At 46.9% G+C, this 14945-nt stretch overlaps 1 long non-coding RNA gene across 2 annotated transcripts in view; it reads left to right on the top strand.

Annotated features, from left to right (window-relative positions):
- Positions 1–11345, top strand: part of LOC147111465 (uncharacterized) — a 177020-nt gene extending 165675 nt beyond the window's left edge. For both annotated transcript variants that reach the window (XR_015079693.1, XR_015079692.1), the window contains one exon: positions 10617–11345. This is a non-coding gene — a long non-coding RNA (uncharacterized LOC147111465). The remainder of the gene's footprint in view (positions 1–10616) is intronic.
- The last annotated feature ends 3600 nt before the right edge of the window (positions 11346–14945 follow it).

Raw genomic sequence — 14945 nt, 5'->3', positions numbered from 1 at the left:
AAACCCGCCTTGTGCAGCAAATGAGACACCCGGAGGAAATTGCAGCGGGTTAGCGGAGGATTCGCACCGGAGAATGGTGTTCCTGTTCCACCGTTAACCCGCCAGTGGGAGGGAAACCCAGGCCCTGATCTCCAGAGATGAAAGGAACTTTCTGAAGTTACTCTTTGGCCAACGAGGCTACCTTCTTCTCACTGCTCTTCAGACTTGATTGGCTGTTAGAGTAAGGAAACTGCCTCGAGGGAACAATTTTAACCTAATCAGCCTGTCGGGAAACTAATGGGATTGGATGCAATGCTGGTTTTACCCCCCCCCCGCCCGATTTTACACTCCATCGAAGACAGCGGGGGGGCAATATTGGGCGGGACGTAAAGCCGGCGTTCCACCCGATCCCGTGGGATTCCCGCCCGGCGAGTTAAGTTAAAATGACTCCCTATGTCTTCTTTTAACTGCTTGATAAAGGCACTCAGTTGCAATATAAATACATTGAAGCCTTACTTAGATGGAATTTTGAGACAGAATCATAATTCATTTTTCCTTTTGAATCAATGTATTACGAGGCTTTCTTTGATTTTTTTTTTCTCTGTGGACTGAACAGTGAAAGGGAATTCCCTCCAGCTCTGGGCTCCAGGAACGAGGAAAACCACAGTATTTTTCCATTGTATATGCGGCACCATCTGCCGTCGCTGAAAATGCTGCATCTACGCCTCTCCCAGGGGAAATAGCTGCAGATAAGTTATTCAATTAGAACCGCATTATTGACCAGCTACCTTGGAGGATAGGGAGTTGATAATATTGTGATTATCCTTTGCTGCATTCCTTCATGCTCCAGACAGTCTGTTTCGCTGAGGCAACTTCCTGAAGTATTTACTGTGTTGTAAGTGGAAGGGGGAGAAATGGGGACCATAAGCAAAACCTGATGGAAAATCAATCCAAAATGAACTACCTAGGCTACACAATACCTTGGCTCTGAGTCATGCAACCAGGAACTAACAAAGCAAGACCTGCATTTTAATTGCCACTGCTATTTTGTTAATTATTTTTAGTTTAGCTTGCGGCCTGGCAATTGTGTCATTATCCACAAGTATTTGTATCGCTCCATGCATGTTTTACGTATGACTGGTGTATTAACAGCAAATTCCCAGCATGCTGCATCTAGTTTCAGACTGAGCATGAGGACAGAGGTCAGAATTTTTTTTACTCACACCATGACCACTGGCCAGTAGTACAGACGTTTGGTTAACCTCTTCAGTGCTGCAATGGCATCGCTTCACATTTTGTTTCCTCAATTTAGCAACCCACAAGCATCTTAATTGGTTGAAAGGATAAAACTGCCTGACCTGCCGACAGTACAAGGGTTGTCAATACAGCAACCTGCCGTCCAGGTTTCCCATGATCCCTCACATAGTCACTGTGTCTGAGATTCTTATTGATTGCTTTCAGAACAAAGTCCAAGTACAAATATTAGTCATATATTTGGACTGAGGCTAGAGGGCCTCGTAATTGGCTGGCGGCTGAAGTGGGGCACGGTTCAGGTGAAGCATATGCTGCCATTGCGGGATCATGGCAAATTGGTCCAGCGGCCTCATTTGTATGTGGCCGGAGAGCTGCAGTTGGCAGTCGCGGCCCCAGAGGCAGCTCGGTGGTCATGGGGGTGGTGGGGGGGGTGGAATTAAGTGGGGTGTGTGGGAGCCAGACCAATCAGCTGGGACACCAGTGAGGGCCTAAGGTAAATCCAGAGTTGGGGTGGTGGGGATGGGGGGAAGGACAAGCGCTGGCGGCATTGGCCCGCTGTTTTAATGTAACTTTTAACTCGCCTTTTGGGGTGGCAATCTCCAGCGATCCCTGTAGGGGCCATTGGTTTGGCTGCTGCGCGCCTGAGAACACCGACCACGTGAATGCACGGCACGTACTCCGGTTCAGCCGCAAACCGATTTCACAAAGGGGCCTGAAACAGGCATTAGGCCCTCGAATCACGTAAGCAATCGGCCTGACATCAGCTTCAGCCGAGCGCCCTGGAAGACTACGGGCGGCAGACTTCCTGTGCGGACTGAGCCAAGTGCCATATTGGGCCCGGCAGTGCCCGTTTATCATCCAATAATCGAACTTCTAGGCCAAGTACTCTGATGCTGTATTGTTATAGCTGCCAGGCCACCCCATATTTTTTACTAATGCAGAAAATACCGTGAACTGAGGAACACCCACAATTCTCGGTGCCATATTTCTGTGATTTTACCCTTTACTAATTTGTTTGCCTCCTTCAAAATATATTTTTCCCGCTCCTCTCTGTATTGACCACCACTCCCCATCTGAGAGATAAAGCTCAGATGCCTCTGCTTTTGAACTGACTCTAAGATATCAATGAAGCATCCATGATAACACCCAGGATTGCTCTGTTTGGCCTGTGGCAGCAGCTGAACTCCACTCACCACCCCTATCCCTGAAGCTCCGACTGACTCTTTGTAATCTCCTTGGGGTGACCCCCTGTTCTATTACTCTGTGGCACGGCTGATTCGAGCACCAATGTGTTACACGCCTGGAGCTCTTTAATGTGGCCCTAGTTTGTAATTTTTGACATTAGAAATGTGGTGAAAATTACTTTTACAGCTGTCGCATGATAGAAAACATGTATATTTTGAAAATAAACAAATGGCCCTCCATACTCACGACCTAATAAAACATCCAAAATGAAAAGTAAGTTAAAACTTGCTCTGTTTAAGTGAAGAATAGCAAACTGTACATGAAATAAATATGTAAGCGGTCTCACTATACGCTTGTATTGTCTTGCAGCTGATATTAATCGTCAGTTACAATCAGGAGATATTATTTATATATATATAAGTGCAATAGAATTGTGATGCACTGTGCTAATGAGCTACTCCACAGACAGACAGACCTGGGTTCAATTCCCAGCCTTGACTGAGAAGTTGCTCGCAGGCATTCCCTCCACATGTTGCCAATCTCGGCCAACTCATCAGATGCAGTCACTGAGCCCGGGCAAGGTGCCCAGCTTTTGTGACTAGAGAGGAAATTGGCATAGTTTGGACCAGCAGTCACACCTCAGCACCCCTGCCAGCTGTTCACAAAGCAACATTGGCAGAGGCCAAGGGGACGTTTGTAGTCAGCTGCCTGGTACTATCGGCAAGAATCTCTTGCTTACAAACCAGGGAGAATCTGAATTAAATATGACTTGCTTTTTCATGCAATATTGAGATATCAAAAAGCTGAATGCTGTATCGGAGTTTTATCAGAACTAAAGAAAAAAGAAAGACTTGCATTTCTGTAGCGCCTTTCACGACCACCGGATGTCCCAACGCGCTTTACAGCCAATGAAGTACTTTTTGAAGTATAGTCACTGTTGTAATGTAGGAAACACGGCAGCCAATTTGCACACAGCAAGCTCCCACAAACAGCAATGTGATAATGCCCAGATAATCTGTTTTAGTGATGTTGATTGAGGGATAAATATTGGCCAGGACACCGGGGAGAACTCCCCTGCTCTTCTTCAAAATAGTGCCATGGGATCCTTTACGTCCGCCTGAGAGAACAGACGGGGCCTCGGTTTAACGTCTCTTCCAAAAGACGGAACAGTTTTCATGATATGTCATTTCAATTGCATTGCTGGATAAATAAATGGCTGAATGACTTTTATTTAAAGAATATACAAATCTATAACATGGATCTATAGGCTGACATGGAACATTTTGACATTCTGTCGGTAGGATATACAGTTATTGCTTGTTCTCCATTCTGTTTCTATTGTCTTTATATTCATGACCTAGACTTTATGTAAGAATAAATAAGAAGACAATTAATAAACAAATGGAATATAAATGTGTATTCTTTCCCTTTGTCAGGCCTCTTACTACCACACACCTACCTCCAGACGGAGAAGGGAGGATAGTCTGAGCCGTGTGTGCGTGGGTTAATCAGAAAATATCAACTTTTCTTTCCTCCCTAGGTGGAATGCCTTAGAATGCTCTATCCAGCAATCTGCCTGAAAAATGAACAAACTTATGCAAAACTGAGATGAATAAGATTGAGTGGTCTCCCTCTGTGAATGGCCTCGGGAGACACAGCTCAAACAGGAGGAACAGGACATAGGCCATCTCAATTTTATTTTCTTCCAAGTTGAGCAGCATTTTACAGTCGCATCTCTATTGAAGAATTAGCTTTCTTCAAAAGAAAAATAATGCTGCACACCAAAAGGCGTGCAAGAAAAATGCTTCCAAATGGAAAAATGATTTGCTCTAGAATTGCTTTCGTCCGAACACAAAAATAGCATTGAAGAACATTCCCTGCTGATTGGTCGAACAAGATGCTGTAAGCTTCTGAGAGACCCATGGGGTTTAGTGCACCATCTGTAAGTAAAATATCTGACCTCAAATAACCGTTATCCATCAGGGAAAAGGCCAAACGAAGAAAATGGGTGGGAACAAACTTGGCAACATCTACAAGATAACTTTGAATCATTATTCTTTTGTGATTGTAATCATAACACAGGGGGAACACTTTTTGGCTTGTGTCACCACCTCTTCCTGCTTCGACTTTCGATTGCAAAACTCAACGGTAGGACCAGGAGATATGGAGGCCAATTTGCCTGTCCTTCCCGCACCTGAGTACAGGCTGGCTGAGTGATTCCAAAGTGCTCTCTATTTGTAATGACCTGAACCTGCCTGTATTTCTGGGATCAGGTTATTATCTTGTACCCGACATGCTGCTCAGGCAGGCCCTTCCCCTTGCAGGGCCTTTTTTATTTTTTATTCATTGATGGGATGTGGGCGTCGCTGGCTAGGCCTGCATTTAGTGCCCATCTCTAATTGCCCTTGAGAAGATGGTGGTGAGCCGCCTTCTTGAACCGCTGCAGTCCATATGGTGTAGGTACACCCACAATGCTGTTAGGAAGGGAGTTCCAGGATTTTGGCCCAGCGACAGTGAAGGAACGGCGATACAGGTCCAAGTCAGGATGGTGTGTGGCTTGGAGGGGAACTTGTAGGTGGTGATGTTCCCATGCGCCTGCTGCCCTTGTCCTTCTAAGTGGTAGAGGTCACGGGTTTGTAAGGTGCTGTTGAAGGAGCTTTGGCGAGTTGCTGCAGTGCATCTTGTAGATGGTACACACTGCAGCCACAGTGCGCCGGTGGTGGAGGGAGTGAATGTTGAAGGTGGTGGATGGAGTGCCAATCAAGCGGGCTGCTTTATCCTGAATGGTGTCGAGCTTCTTGAGTGTTGTTGGAGCTGCACTCATCCAGGCAAGTGGAGAGTATTCCAGCACACTCCTGACTTGTGCCTTGTAGATGGTGGAAAGGCTTTGGGGAGTCAGGAAGTGAGACACTCGCCGCAGAATTCCTAGCCTCTGGCCTGCTCTTGTAGCCACAGTATTTATATGGCTGGTCCAGTTCAGTTTCTGATCAATGGTAACCCCCAGGATGTTGATAGTGGGGGATTCAGCGATGGTAATGCCATTGAATGTCAAGGGGAGATGGTTAGAGTCTCGCTTGTTGGAGATGGTCATTGCCTGGCACTTGTGTGGTGCGAATGTTACTTGCCACTTGTCAGCCCAAGTCTGAATGTTGTCCAGGTCTTGCTGCATATGGACACGGACTGCGTTAGTATCTGACGAGTCTCGAATGGTGCTGAACAGTGTGCGATCATCAGCGAACATCCCCACTTCTGACCTTATGATGGAGGGAAGGCCATTGATGAAACAGCTGAAGATGGTTGCACATAGAAACTTGGCCAGGACTACAGCTGCCACAGCAGGCCTGAGAAAATGGTAGGAATAACTGAGTTTTGAAGCCTTCTGGCTGTTTTATTTAGTATTTCTTTCCTTCACTGCATTTTCAGAGTATTTGTGATACATTAAGCAGCCAACAGTATAATGTTCCTGTCATTATAAAACAGCTGATCAGAAAGAACACACAGATAAACATGGGTGGGAGAGGCCATTTGGCCCATCTAGCTCAACCTTCCATAGAAACCTACAATCCCCCCATTCAAGCATTCCTCCTCAAAGACTCCGGAGATTCCCTCTTTCCCTACCCTTCCCCTCGGGAGTATTTGCCTCGCCCCTTTACCTTTCGTTTGTGCCTTCACTCTAGTCCTCCATCTCACCGTGACTAACAGCGCAGGAGATTCTGTTAGTAAATATTAAATAGACAATTTACGTGTATTTTTGACATGACAGAATGTGGCCTGTAAAGGAGGAAATAGCGTAGAATATGGAGTCCTTATCTGCCATAGGATGGTGGCACAAGTATTTAAGTTTGAACAACTAACCATTTTGCAAGTACTGTAACTTTGACTTTTATTTTAATATACACATTTGTTGCCAGGTACTCCACTCTAGCACCTCACACTTTTCTTCATGATGTTGTCGCACCAAAGGTGTCACAAAGCACTGATGGCAAAGCATTAGGTCATGTACCTATGCTGCCTTGTCCTGACCTTTGAAGCACAGAATATATTAAATGCTCCGTGACAAATGGATTGGCAGAATATTGCACAAAATCTCATGCGAGCACATGTTTGCCTCATCAAATGTAGAGGAAGTTTATTTTAGCCATAATGCTAAATAAATAAAACTGAGCCCATAAACAGGATGGGAAGAAGATTGTAAATAGCTAGTGTAGCCACAATGGTGAGCTTGAGAAACCCGTCTACCTATTATATGGTTAGAAATTAATATTGCTGCACATTAATTTTCTACCATGTCAGTAATGAGAGCTTTTTGATGTCTTGCTAAAACAAAGGTGATATTTAGGATCACAAGGTCAGAATTCAGAGCATAGCCAGTATTACCAACAAGTTACACGAATGTTTCCATGTGAAGAGAAAAGTGGGTGCCATCAAGTGATGATGAATGAGCGAAAGTGGAGGGTCAAACACCCGGCTACCGACCATAGAGCACATATACCAGAAACGCTGTTTACGGAGGTCACGGACCATCATCAAAGACCCTACCCACCCCAGCCACAGTCTGTTCGCCCTCCTGCCATCTGGGAGACGCTACAGATGCATTCGCACCCGAACGACCAGATTTAGGAACAGCTTCTTTCCCAGGGCTGTCATCCTACTGAACTCCACAAATAAACTATAAAGCCTGCACATCTGCCAATGCACTTTATTATGGTTATGTTTATGTTAATGTATTACAAGCCAAATGAATGTTGAATGTTTAAATGTCTTAATCTAAATGTACACTCTCGGGAGCCGCAAGCCTACATTTCGTTGTACTGCACTTGTGCACTAACAATGACAATAAAAGTGATTATTATTATTATTATTATTATTATTATTATGAGTTGGACCACACAAAACGGAAGCTATCAAGAAATTGTGGGACATTACCACAGAAGTGGAACAAGCGGTTTCAATGCTTTAGCCAGAATAAAAAAATAGACGACAGTTGGGCATCTTGATACTTCTGCAGTGATTGTTACAGTAGGTCGAGTGAGATATTTAGGTGAGCTCTGCTAGTAATATTGACGGGATATAGAAGAGAATACATCAAAGGAGCAGACGCTTCCTGCGGTCCTTTGAGCATATTCAGAGTTCCCTGAATTGCATGCCAGAAACTTTGTAGAAGCGCTGCTCCAGCACCTGTGCAATCATGTGAGAGGGTTTGGGAAACCTACAGTCCACCACAGGACTAGTGGCCTCTCCACGGGAACCTGCAAAGGATGCTTCCAAGAACATAAACCCAAAGTGTAGACACCATTTGCCTTGCCAGTACTGTAATCGTGGTTATTGAGAATTGGGGCTCGAATTTACAGCAGGCTCTCATTTTTGGCTTGAGGAGTCTAGAGGACTAGCTGGAGAGGGGTTCATTGCCAGCACTGAGGGAGGAGGAGGCTAAATGAGGCAGCTCCCACTCAGGGAATGCAGAGGCGTGTCGACCCTCTCTGGAGAGCAAAGGTATGCAAGATACAACAGATGCAGATCACTTTTGTTACCCTGTAAGAGTATTAGAGCAATATCCTCACCTCCCCCATCTGATGGATGTGCCCATGCTGCTGAAGCTCCTTTCGTGTGCCAATTACATGTTCTACCAAAATTTGGGTGGAGACGTGGGCCTAGAAATTCGAGAGCGCTAAAAACCTGCCGGTGCCGCCGCGGGCCGGAGTTAACGGCTGCCGAAATCGATGGCGCTGGTAGGACCGGGATATTCCTGCTGGTTGCTAATTAACATTAGCCCAGCGCTAAACTCACCGTGCAAGGCCGTTGTGTGGCGGTAGTCCCGGCAGGAAGCCCGATGTAGCGTGGCCGTAGCGTCATTGCAGCAAGAACAGCCTTCTCTTAAAGCAAGGCTGCCATTTCAGAAAGCAGTGCGGTCTCTTAAAGGGGTACTGCCTTCTAAAATGAAAAAAGTAAAAATCATTAAAAGAAATAGGCAGCTTTTAGCCCTTACAGCTCAACTGCCTTCTGAAAAATAACTGAACGTTAAAAAGATTTCCCAAATGGGAGTCTTCAGCTCTTAAACCTGAATTGTCTTGCACACCTAAAAAAATGGGAAAAGTGCTCCATATTTGCATCTCCATGGCCAGCGCTGCTATCAGCAGCGCTAAGACCCTCACCAAAATGGCGGCCACTGTTGTCCCATGCCAGAGAAGGGTGATAGAGTGGCTGCCACCATTTTTTTCAGGATTGCGGCGGTAACTCGTGGCGGTAAGTAGCTCAATTTTACAAGATAATCTGTAGCCCAGGGAATGGAAACATAGTGCTTATGTTGTTGGACTAGTAATCCAGAGGCCTGGACTAATAATCTGGAGACATGAGTTCAAATCCCACCACGACAGCTGGGGAATTTAAATTCAGTTTTTTAAATAAATCTGGAATAAACAGCTAGTATCAGTAATGGTGACCATGTAACTACTGGATTGTCGTAAAAACCCATCTGATTCACTAATGTCCTTTAGGGAAGGAAATCTGCCGTCCTTACCCGGTCTGGACTATATGTGACTCCAGACCTACAACAATGTGGTTGACTCTAAACTGCCCTCTGGAGCCACTCAGTTGTACCAAACCGCCACGACACACCACACAGTCTGCAGTGGCTCAAGATGATGGCTCACCGCCACCTTCTCATGGGCAATAAATGCCGGCCTTGCCAGCAATGCCCAAAACCTGTGAAAGAATTTTTTTTTAAATTCTGGGCCGTGAGCTTTGTTGTACTTCTGTTTGGCTTCTGTTCAGTGACTTCTCAACTGTAGCCAGGGTCAAGGATTCTGTCCGCCTAGCAGCCAGCCATCCAATCTGCCTGCTGATTCAAAAAATGTGGTGGGACGGCGGACTGCTGTAAAATGAAGGCATCATGGACGCATTAACTCACATTATTCTGTTCCTGTGGTCTGACCCTACCTGCTATGAATGGAATGACAGCCTTTGGAATATGCAGGGAGCCATTGTTAGCATTCTTGATGGCTACATGTGTGCCATTAGTGAGGCCCTGCACTTTTGGAAAGCTTGCCGCCTGGTAAAAGTGCCGCCGCCTCTTATTCTGTTGCCTCCTTTCCTTGACAAACAATGCTCTGTTTCACTGCAATAAAGAAATAAATTTGGCCCATAATTTCCGACCGGAGGCTTCTTGCGTGCGGATGCCTCCTAGCGGGAAAAAAATCTACGCCCTTACCTCAGGGCTCGTGAGGTGCGGCCATTTCCGGTCCTGGGCCTCTCCACGACGAAATGCGCAGGGCCCATGTATCCCAGGGGTGCAGGCGGTTCGCAAGCATCCCTGGGATCACATGGGTCAGCGAAGCCAATGGGAGAAGGGAATCCCCCTTCATACATTTGACAGGTAGACCTGTCAAACTTATGAATGGGAATCACTGAAAAAAGACATCAAAACATTAAATACATTTTTAAAAAACCATCATGTTTTTAAATTGAGTTAAAATTACATTAAACTAAATATTTTAAACAAAAATTAAATTTTTTGAAAAAAATAATTAAAGTTTTTTATGGGGCTAAAAATAAACTTACCTTTTTTTTTAAAGTATTTTTAAATTATAAATGAGTGAACATTTTTTTTTTTTTTACTTATGCTGGTAAAAGCAGGCCTTACACGTTCCTTTACCAGGTGTAAGATTTTTAAGGGTTTTCAGCGTGCGGAGGTTGTGCAGAAAGTGGAACTCTCCCCCCGCAGAGGCCCTTCTCCAGGGCAGATGGAGGATCTGTGAAGAGGATTCTTGACAGATTGGAAATGCCGGTTTTCAGCGCATGCGCTTCGCTTGCCTGCAACCGGCACTTCTGATGTCCCTACGGGTGTATACACACGTGTACACGCACGTAGGGATCGGAAAATACGGGCCATTGTATTTTTGTCAGTGTTGATCAATTGTTTTTGAACCCTTGGCATACAGGGCTAACAATGTTTCCTATTTGCAATTATTCTGCAAGGTACTGGGGTGAACATTTTGGTGGGAAGGCTATATTTCATGACCATGCATCTGAGTTTTGGTTTCAGTCAAACAATGATGTTGGTTGAATGTAGAGTGATTGGCCTGAATCTGTTAGCAATTGGATTATTACAACAATTCAATCTAAGGCCAATGCCCTGTGTATTCTTTTAAAGCATTGAAGAATATTGTGGTAATGTCTTTTGTTCTAACATATCTTCACAGGATCTTGCAACAAGCCAGTGAAGGTGTCTGATACAGATCAAAATGAACCAAGCCTGCTGAGGGTTGTGATTTTCACCAACAGTTCTGTCTTGGACCTGTGAACAGGGCCAGGATCAGTGATTTGCATGAGATCCTTTAAGGGACAATTCTGCATGGTGTTTACCTTTGGATTCCTGGCCCTTTCAGTCATTCTACAGTCAGCTGTCGGTTGAGCATAGTTTGGCTTCCTGCTATCATTTCACCACGTAAGTTGTGAACTTTCATTTTCAAGATTCAATCTACAGACATAGATAGTTCAAGTAGAAGTGCCGTGAAAGGTAACAAAGTTTATACAGTACTGTAAATGCAAAGTTTTGTATCAATGACTGTTCATGTACCAGGCCTATTTGAAATAAACCATTTGTTGAGTTATAGTTTGACTCTCAGTCTGATAGAGTGTATATTCAATCCATCCACCAAACATAAAGGCCGCGATTTTATCATTGGTGGTGGGTTGGGTGCGGGTCAGGTGGTTGGCGGGTCCTGGTCCCGGTCCCGCCTCCGCTTTCAGCTGGTAAAAAAAATCCGATTTCGCCCTAATTGGGCAATTGAATCCCAACTTTTGCGTTCCCCTGGCCAATTAGTGTTTTGGGTCTGGAACTCGCCTCTGCTGACGTCTGTGAGCTAGCTGCTTTTAAGGGGCCCATGCAGCCTTGGTTGATTTTCTCATTATTTGCTGCTGGATTGACTACTCTGTGGACTACTGCTGACATGGCAGCCTCAAAGGCCAAGGCCTCACCACGATTTGCTGCTGACTCCCTCCATGCTCTTGTGGAGGGAGTCAGAGGTCTAAAGGAGGTATTCCTCCCATCCTCTGGGAGGAAGAAGGCACCACAGCAGACCAAAGCTGTGTGGCTGCAAATTGCACAGGAGGTCAGCTCGAGATCGATGTGCAGTCGAACCTGGGTGCAGTGCCGAAAAAGGTTCAATGACCTGGTCCGCTCAGGGAAAGTGAGTATAACATCACCGTGACCCTCAATCTGCTCCCCATCTCCTCTCATCATCAGCACTCTGCATTGTCAACCTACTCCTGCACATCCCACTTTACCCTTACATCCCTTGCACCCTTAACCATCCCTCTCTTTCTCTATGTACACAGTCACTTCACTATTCGACATTGCTGCCCTCACACTCGCTATCACTGTGATGCTATGACAACAACTAACAACACACAGGGTATTGGTATTGGCACCTCACTCCATCTTTGTCTCCTTCTAAGCATCTATGCTATGGATTCTCAACACTCACTCCATCATTCTCACTCAAACTCCACTTGTGTCCCTCACTGCAGGAAAAGAGAGCCCACAATAAGAGGGAAAGGGCTAAGACAGGAGGAGGGCCACCCTTAATAGCCCATTGCTGAGGAGGCGGCCCTAGAGATAATTGGAACTGATGAGGATCTGGAAGTGGGGGACGGACAGATGGGCGCATCAGAGCAAGCTGCTGACAGAATAGATTTGCATCTCTCTCATTTACATTGCATGAGTGACTGATATGGCATCTGATGCTCATTTAGATTGACTTATGATCATCTGCACAAGTCCATGCGCATGCTATGTTAATATCACATGTCTAACTCATGCCTTTACTCCCCCACAGGACCATCGACAGCCTCCCTCCCCACTGTCCAGGAGGAAGAGCCTGAACCTGAAGACTCCTCAGAGGAAGCTGCAACCTCTGAGGGTGCAGCGTTAGCAGAATTAAGCGCACCCAGCACCAGCGCAGCGACGCACACCTCGGTGAGACCTTCGGGAGATAGAGTAGTGTTGCCACCTGGCGTATCACAGCTCACAAGTGAGCATCAGCAGATGGTGGAGTCAGGGACAGCACTGGAGAGTCCTCGTCGGAGGCCAGAGGGTGCTCCCAGTTCTGCTCAACTGCATGTGGACCCTGTGCCTCCCGGTCCATCCAGAAGGAGAACGGTGCTGGAACTCCAGGAACAGGAGTCTCTGGCAGGTTTTGTCTCCACGGTTATTGTGAGTGTGGAGAGGATAGAGTCCAACTCTAACATGAACAGTGCCTTTGTGGAGGCAATGGCGCATGAACGCACCAACATGGATAGGATGGCAACCTCCGTGGAAAGGATGGCTATCTCCGTGGAAAGGATGGCTATGGCCATGGCGGAAATAAGTCGCCAGAGTCAGGAAAACATGGTGAATGTTCAGAATAGACTGACATCTCTGGAGGAGCGATGGGCAGCTATTGAGCAGAGAAACCAGAGTTTCATGGAAGTCCTTTTGAGTAGGACTGCCAGTGCAGATATGGGTCCTCATGGCCCCCCTGATGTGCAGCAAGGTGCTGTCAAGCCACTTGCTAGCACTGAAGTGGGGCTGACCAATGAGAGGGATGTTGGTGGCAGGCAACAAGGAAGTGGGGGCTCCTCTCTAAGCGCTCACACTCCCATGCCACTGAGTAGCCCTCGGTCAGAGCCCCACCAGAGTCCTCACCCAACTGAGATGGGCGTCTCAGTCCCTGCACAGACGTAGGAGGAGCAGACTGTTGCTGAGCCCTCACAGGCTCGCAAATCCAGAGGATGCCCGCCAAAGGTATCGAAGCAGGAGCAGCATGAAAGTGAGCAAGGTGCCTCCACATCTGCTGAAGCCACAGGGGAAGCACCACGTAGAAGCACGCGTAAGAGGAAGATAAAGCACAATTAGTCACAAGGGTGGTCACTTGGGTGTTCTGTTCTGTTGTGTATAACTTTTGACATTGTCATCCTTTTGTGGATGGATTAAGCAGAAGTGATGGCAAACAGTTGAAGTTCTGGCCTATGTGATCTCGGAAATGGAAGTTCCTCATTGAGAGCTCACGGTGACTTGCATTTGTAATCATGGTGGTGAGTGTGATAGGAACCCACAGGTTTTTGTACATTGTGTATGGTGTGTTAAGAAGGTGCCAGCCACATTTGTTTCATTCGTCTACTTAAGAAAATCTGGCAATGATTAGTGCATCCCTTGCATCTCGGGCAGCAATGTGCTCGCATACTGCTGGAACTGGCACACCTGCCTCTGCAAGGTCTTCCTCCTCCTCCTCCTCTTCCTCCTCCTCCTCCACCTCCTCATCTGAGCAGGCTATGCGCTGAACCATTTGTTCCTCAGGCAGCTGCAAGCCACGATGCTGTGCGATGTTGTGCAGTGCACAGCAGACCACGACAATTCTGGAGACCCTGGCTGCTGAATATTGTAGGACTCCACCTAATCTGTCAAGGCATCTGAATCGCATCTTCAGCAAGCCGATGGTTTGCTCGATGATGTATCTGGTCGCAATGTGGCTGGCATTGTAGCGCTCCTCAGCTTTGTTCGATGGCCTCCTCAATGGCGTCATCAGCCACGTCTTCTGGGGATAGCCCTTGCCTCCAAGTAGCCATCCGGAAAGTTGGTTTGTCGGATTGAAGCACGGAGGCACACTAGACTGCCGCAAGATGAACAAGTCATGGCAACTGCCAGGGTACTTCGCGCAAACATGCAAAATGTCCTTCCTGTGGTTACACACCAGCTGCGCGTTGAGGGAGTGGAAGCCCTTGCTGTTGACAAAAACAGCTGGGTTGTGATGGGGTGCCCTAAGGGCCACATGTGTACAGTCTACGATGCTCTGCACCCTTGGCAAGCCTGCCATATTTGCAAAGCCAACCACACGCGCGGTTACAATTGCTTGATCTGTCGAGAAGTGGATGTAATTGTGCGCCTTGGCAAAGAGGGCATCGGTTACCTGCGTGATGCAAGTCTGTGCGGCCGACTGGGAGATGCCGCTGATGTCTACTGATGAGACCTGGAAGGACCCTGAAGCAAAAAAATTGAGGGCGGTGGTGGACTTTGACAGCCACTGGTAAGGGGTATCCACCAGCTCCTCTGGGCTCCAGGTGTTGCTGCAGCATTGCGCAGATGTCACCAACTACTTCTCGTGAAAGTCTCAGCTTCCTTTGGCACTGCTGCTCAGTTATGTTGAGGAAGGTCATCCTCGGCCTGTAAACCCTGTGTTGGGGGTATCTCCTGCGGCGACGTGCATCCCTACGCTGACACCCTCTGCCCTGTGTAGCATCAGGTGGGTGAGCAGGAGGTTGGCGCCCCTGCTGTTGGTGCTGCTGTTCCTGGTTCTGCTGCTGCCACGGCTGCTCTTCCTCCGAATCTGAGGACCAGGATGAAAGGAAATAAATGGTTCCCATGCTGCTGGTAGATACCTCCGTTGAAGAAGCGCTCAGTCAACGTGGGGAGAGGGTTTTCCCAGGAGGTCACAGTGAAGATGGATCTCAGCTTCACCACTTCCAAGATCAGTAGACCTGCAAAATGTTAT

This window comes from Somniosus microcephalus, chromosome 10, assembly GCF_052327205.1.
Source record: "Somniosus microcephalus isolate GS21.2 chromosome 10, FLI_Smic_1.0, whole genome shotgun sequence".
Lineage (NCBI taxonomy): Eukaryota > Metazoa > Chordata > Chondrichthyes > Squaliformes > Somniosidae > Somniosus > Somniosus microcephalus.
Note: the sequence above shows the minus strand (reverse complement) of the source record. Positions and strands in the feature narration are given on the sequence as shown.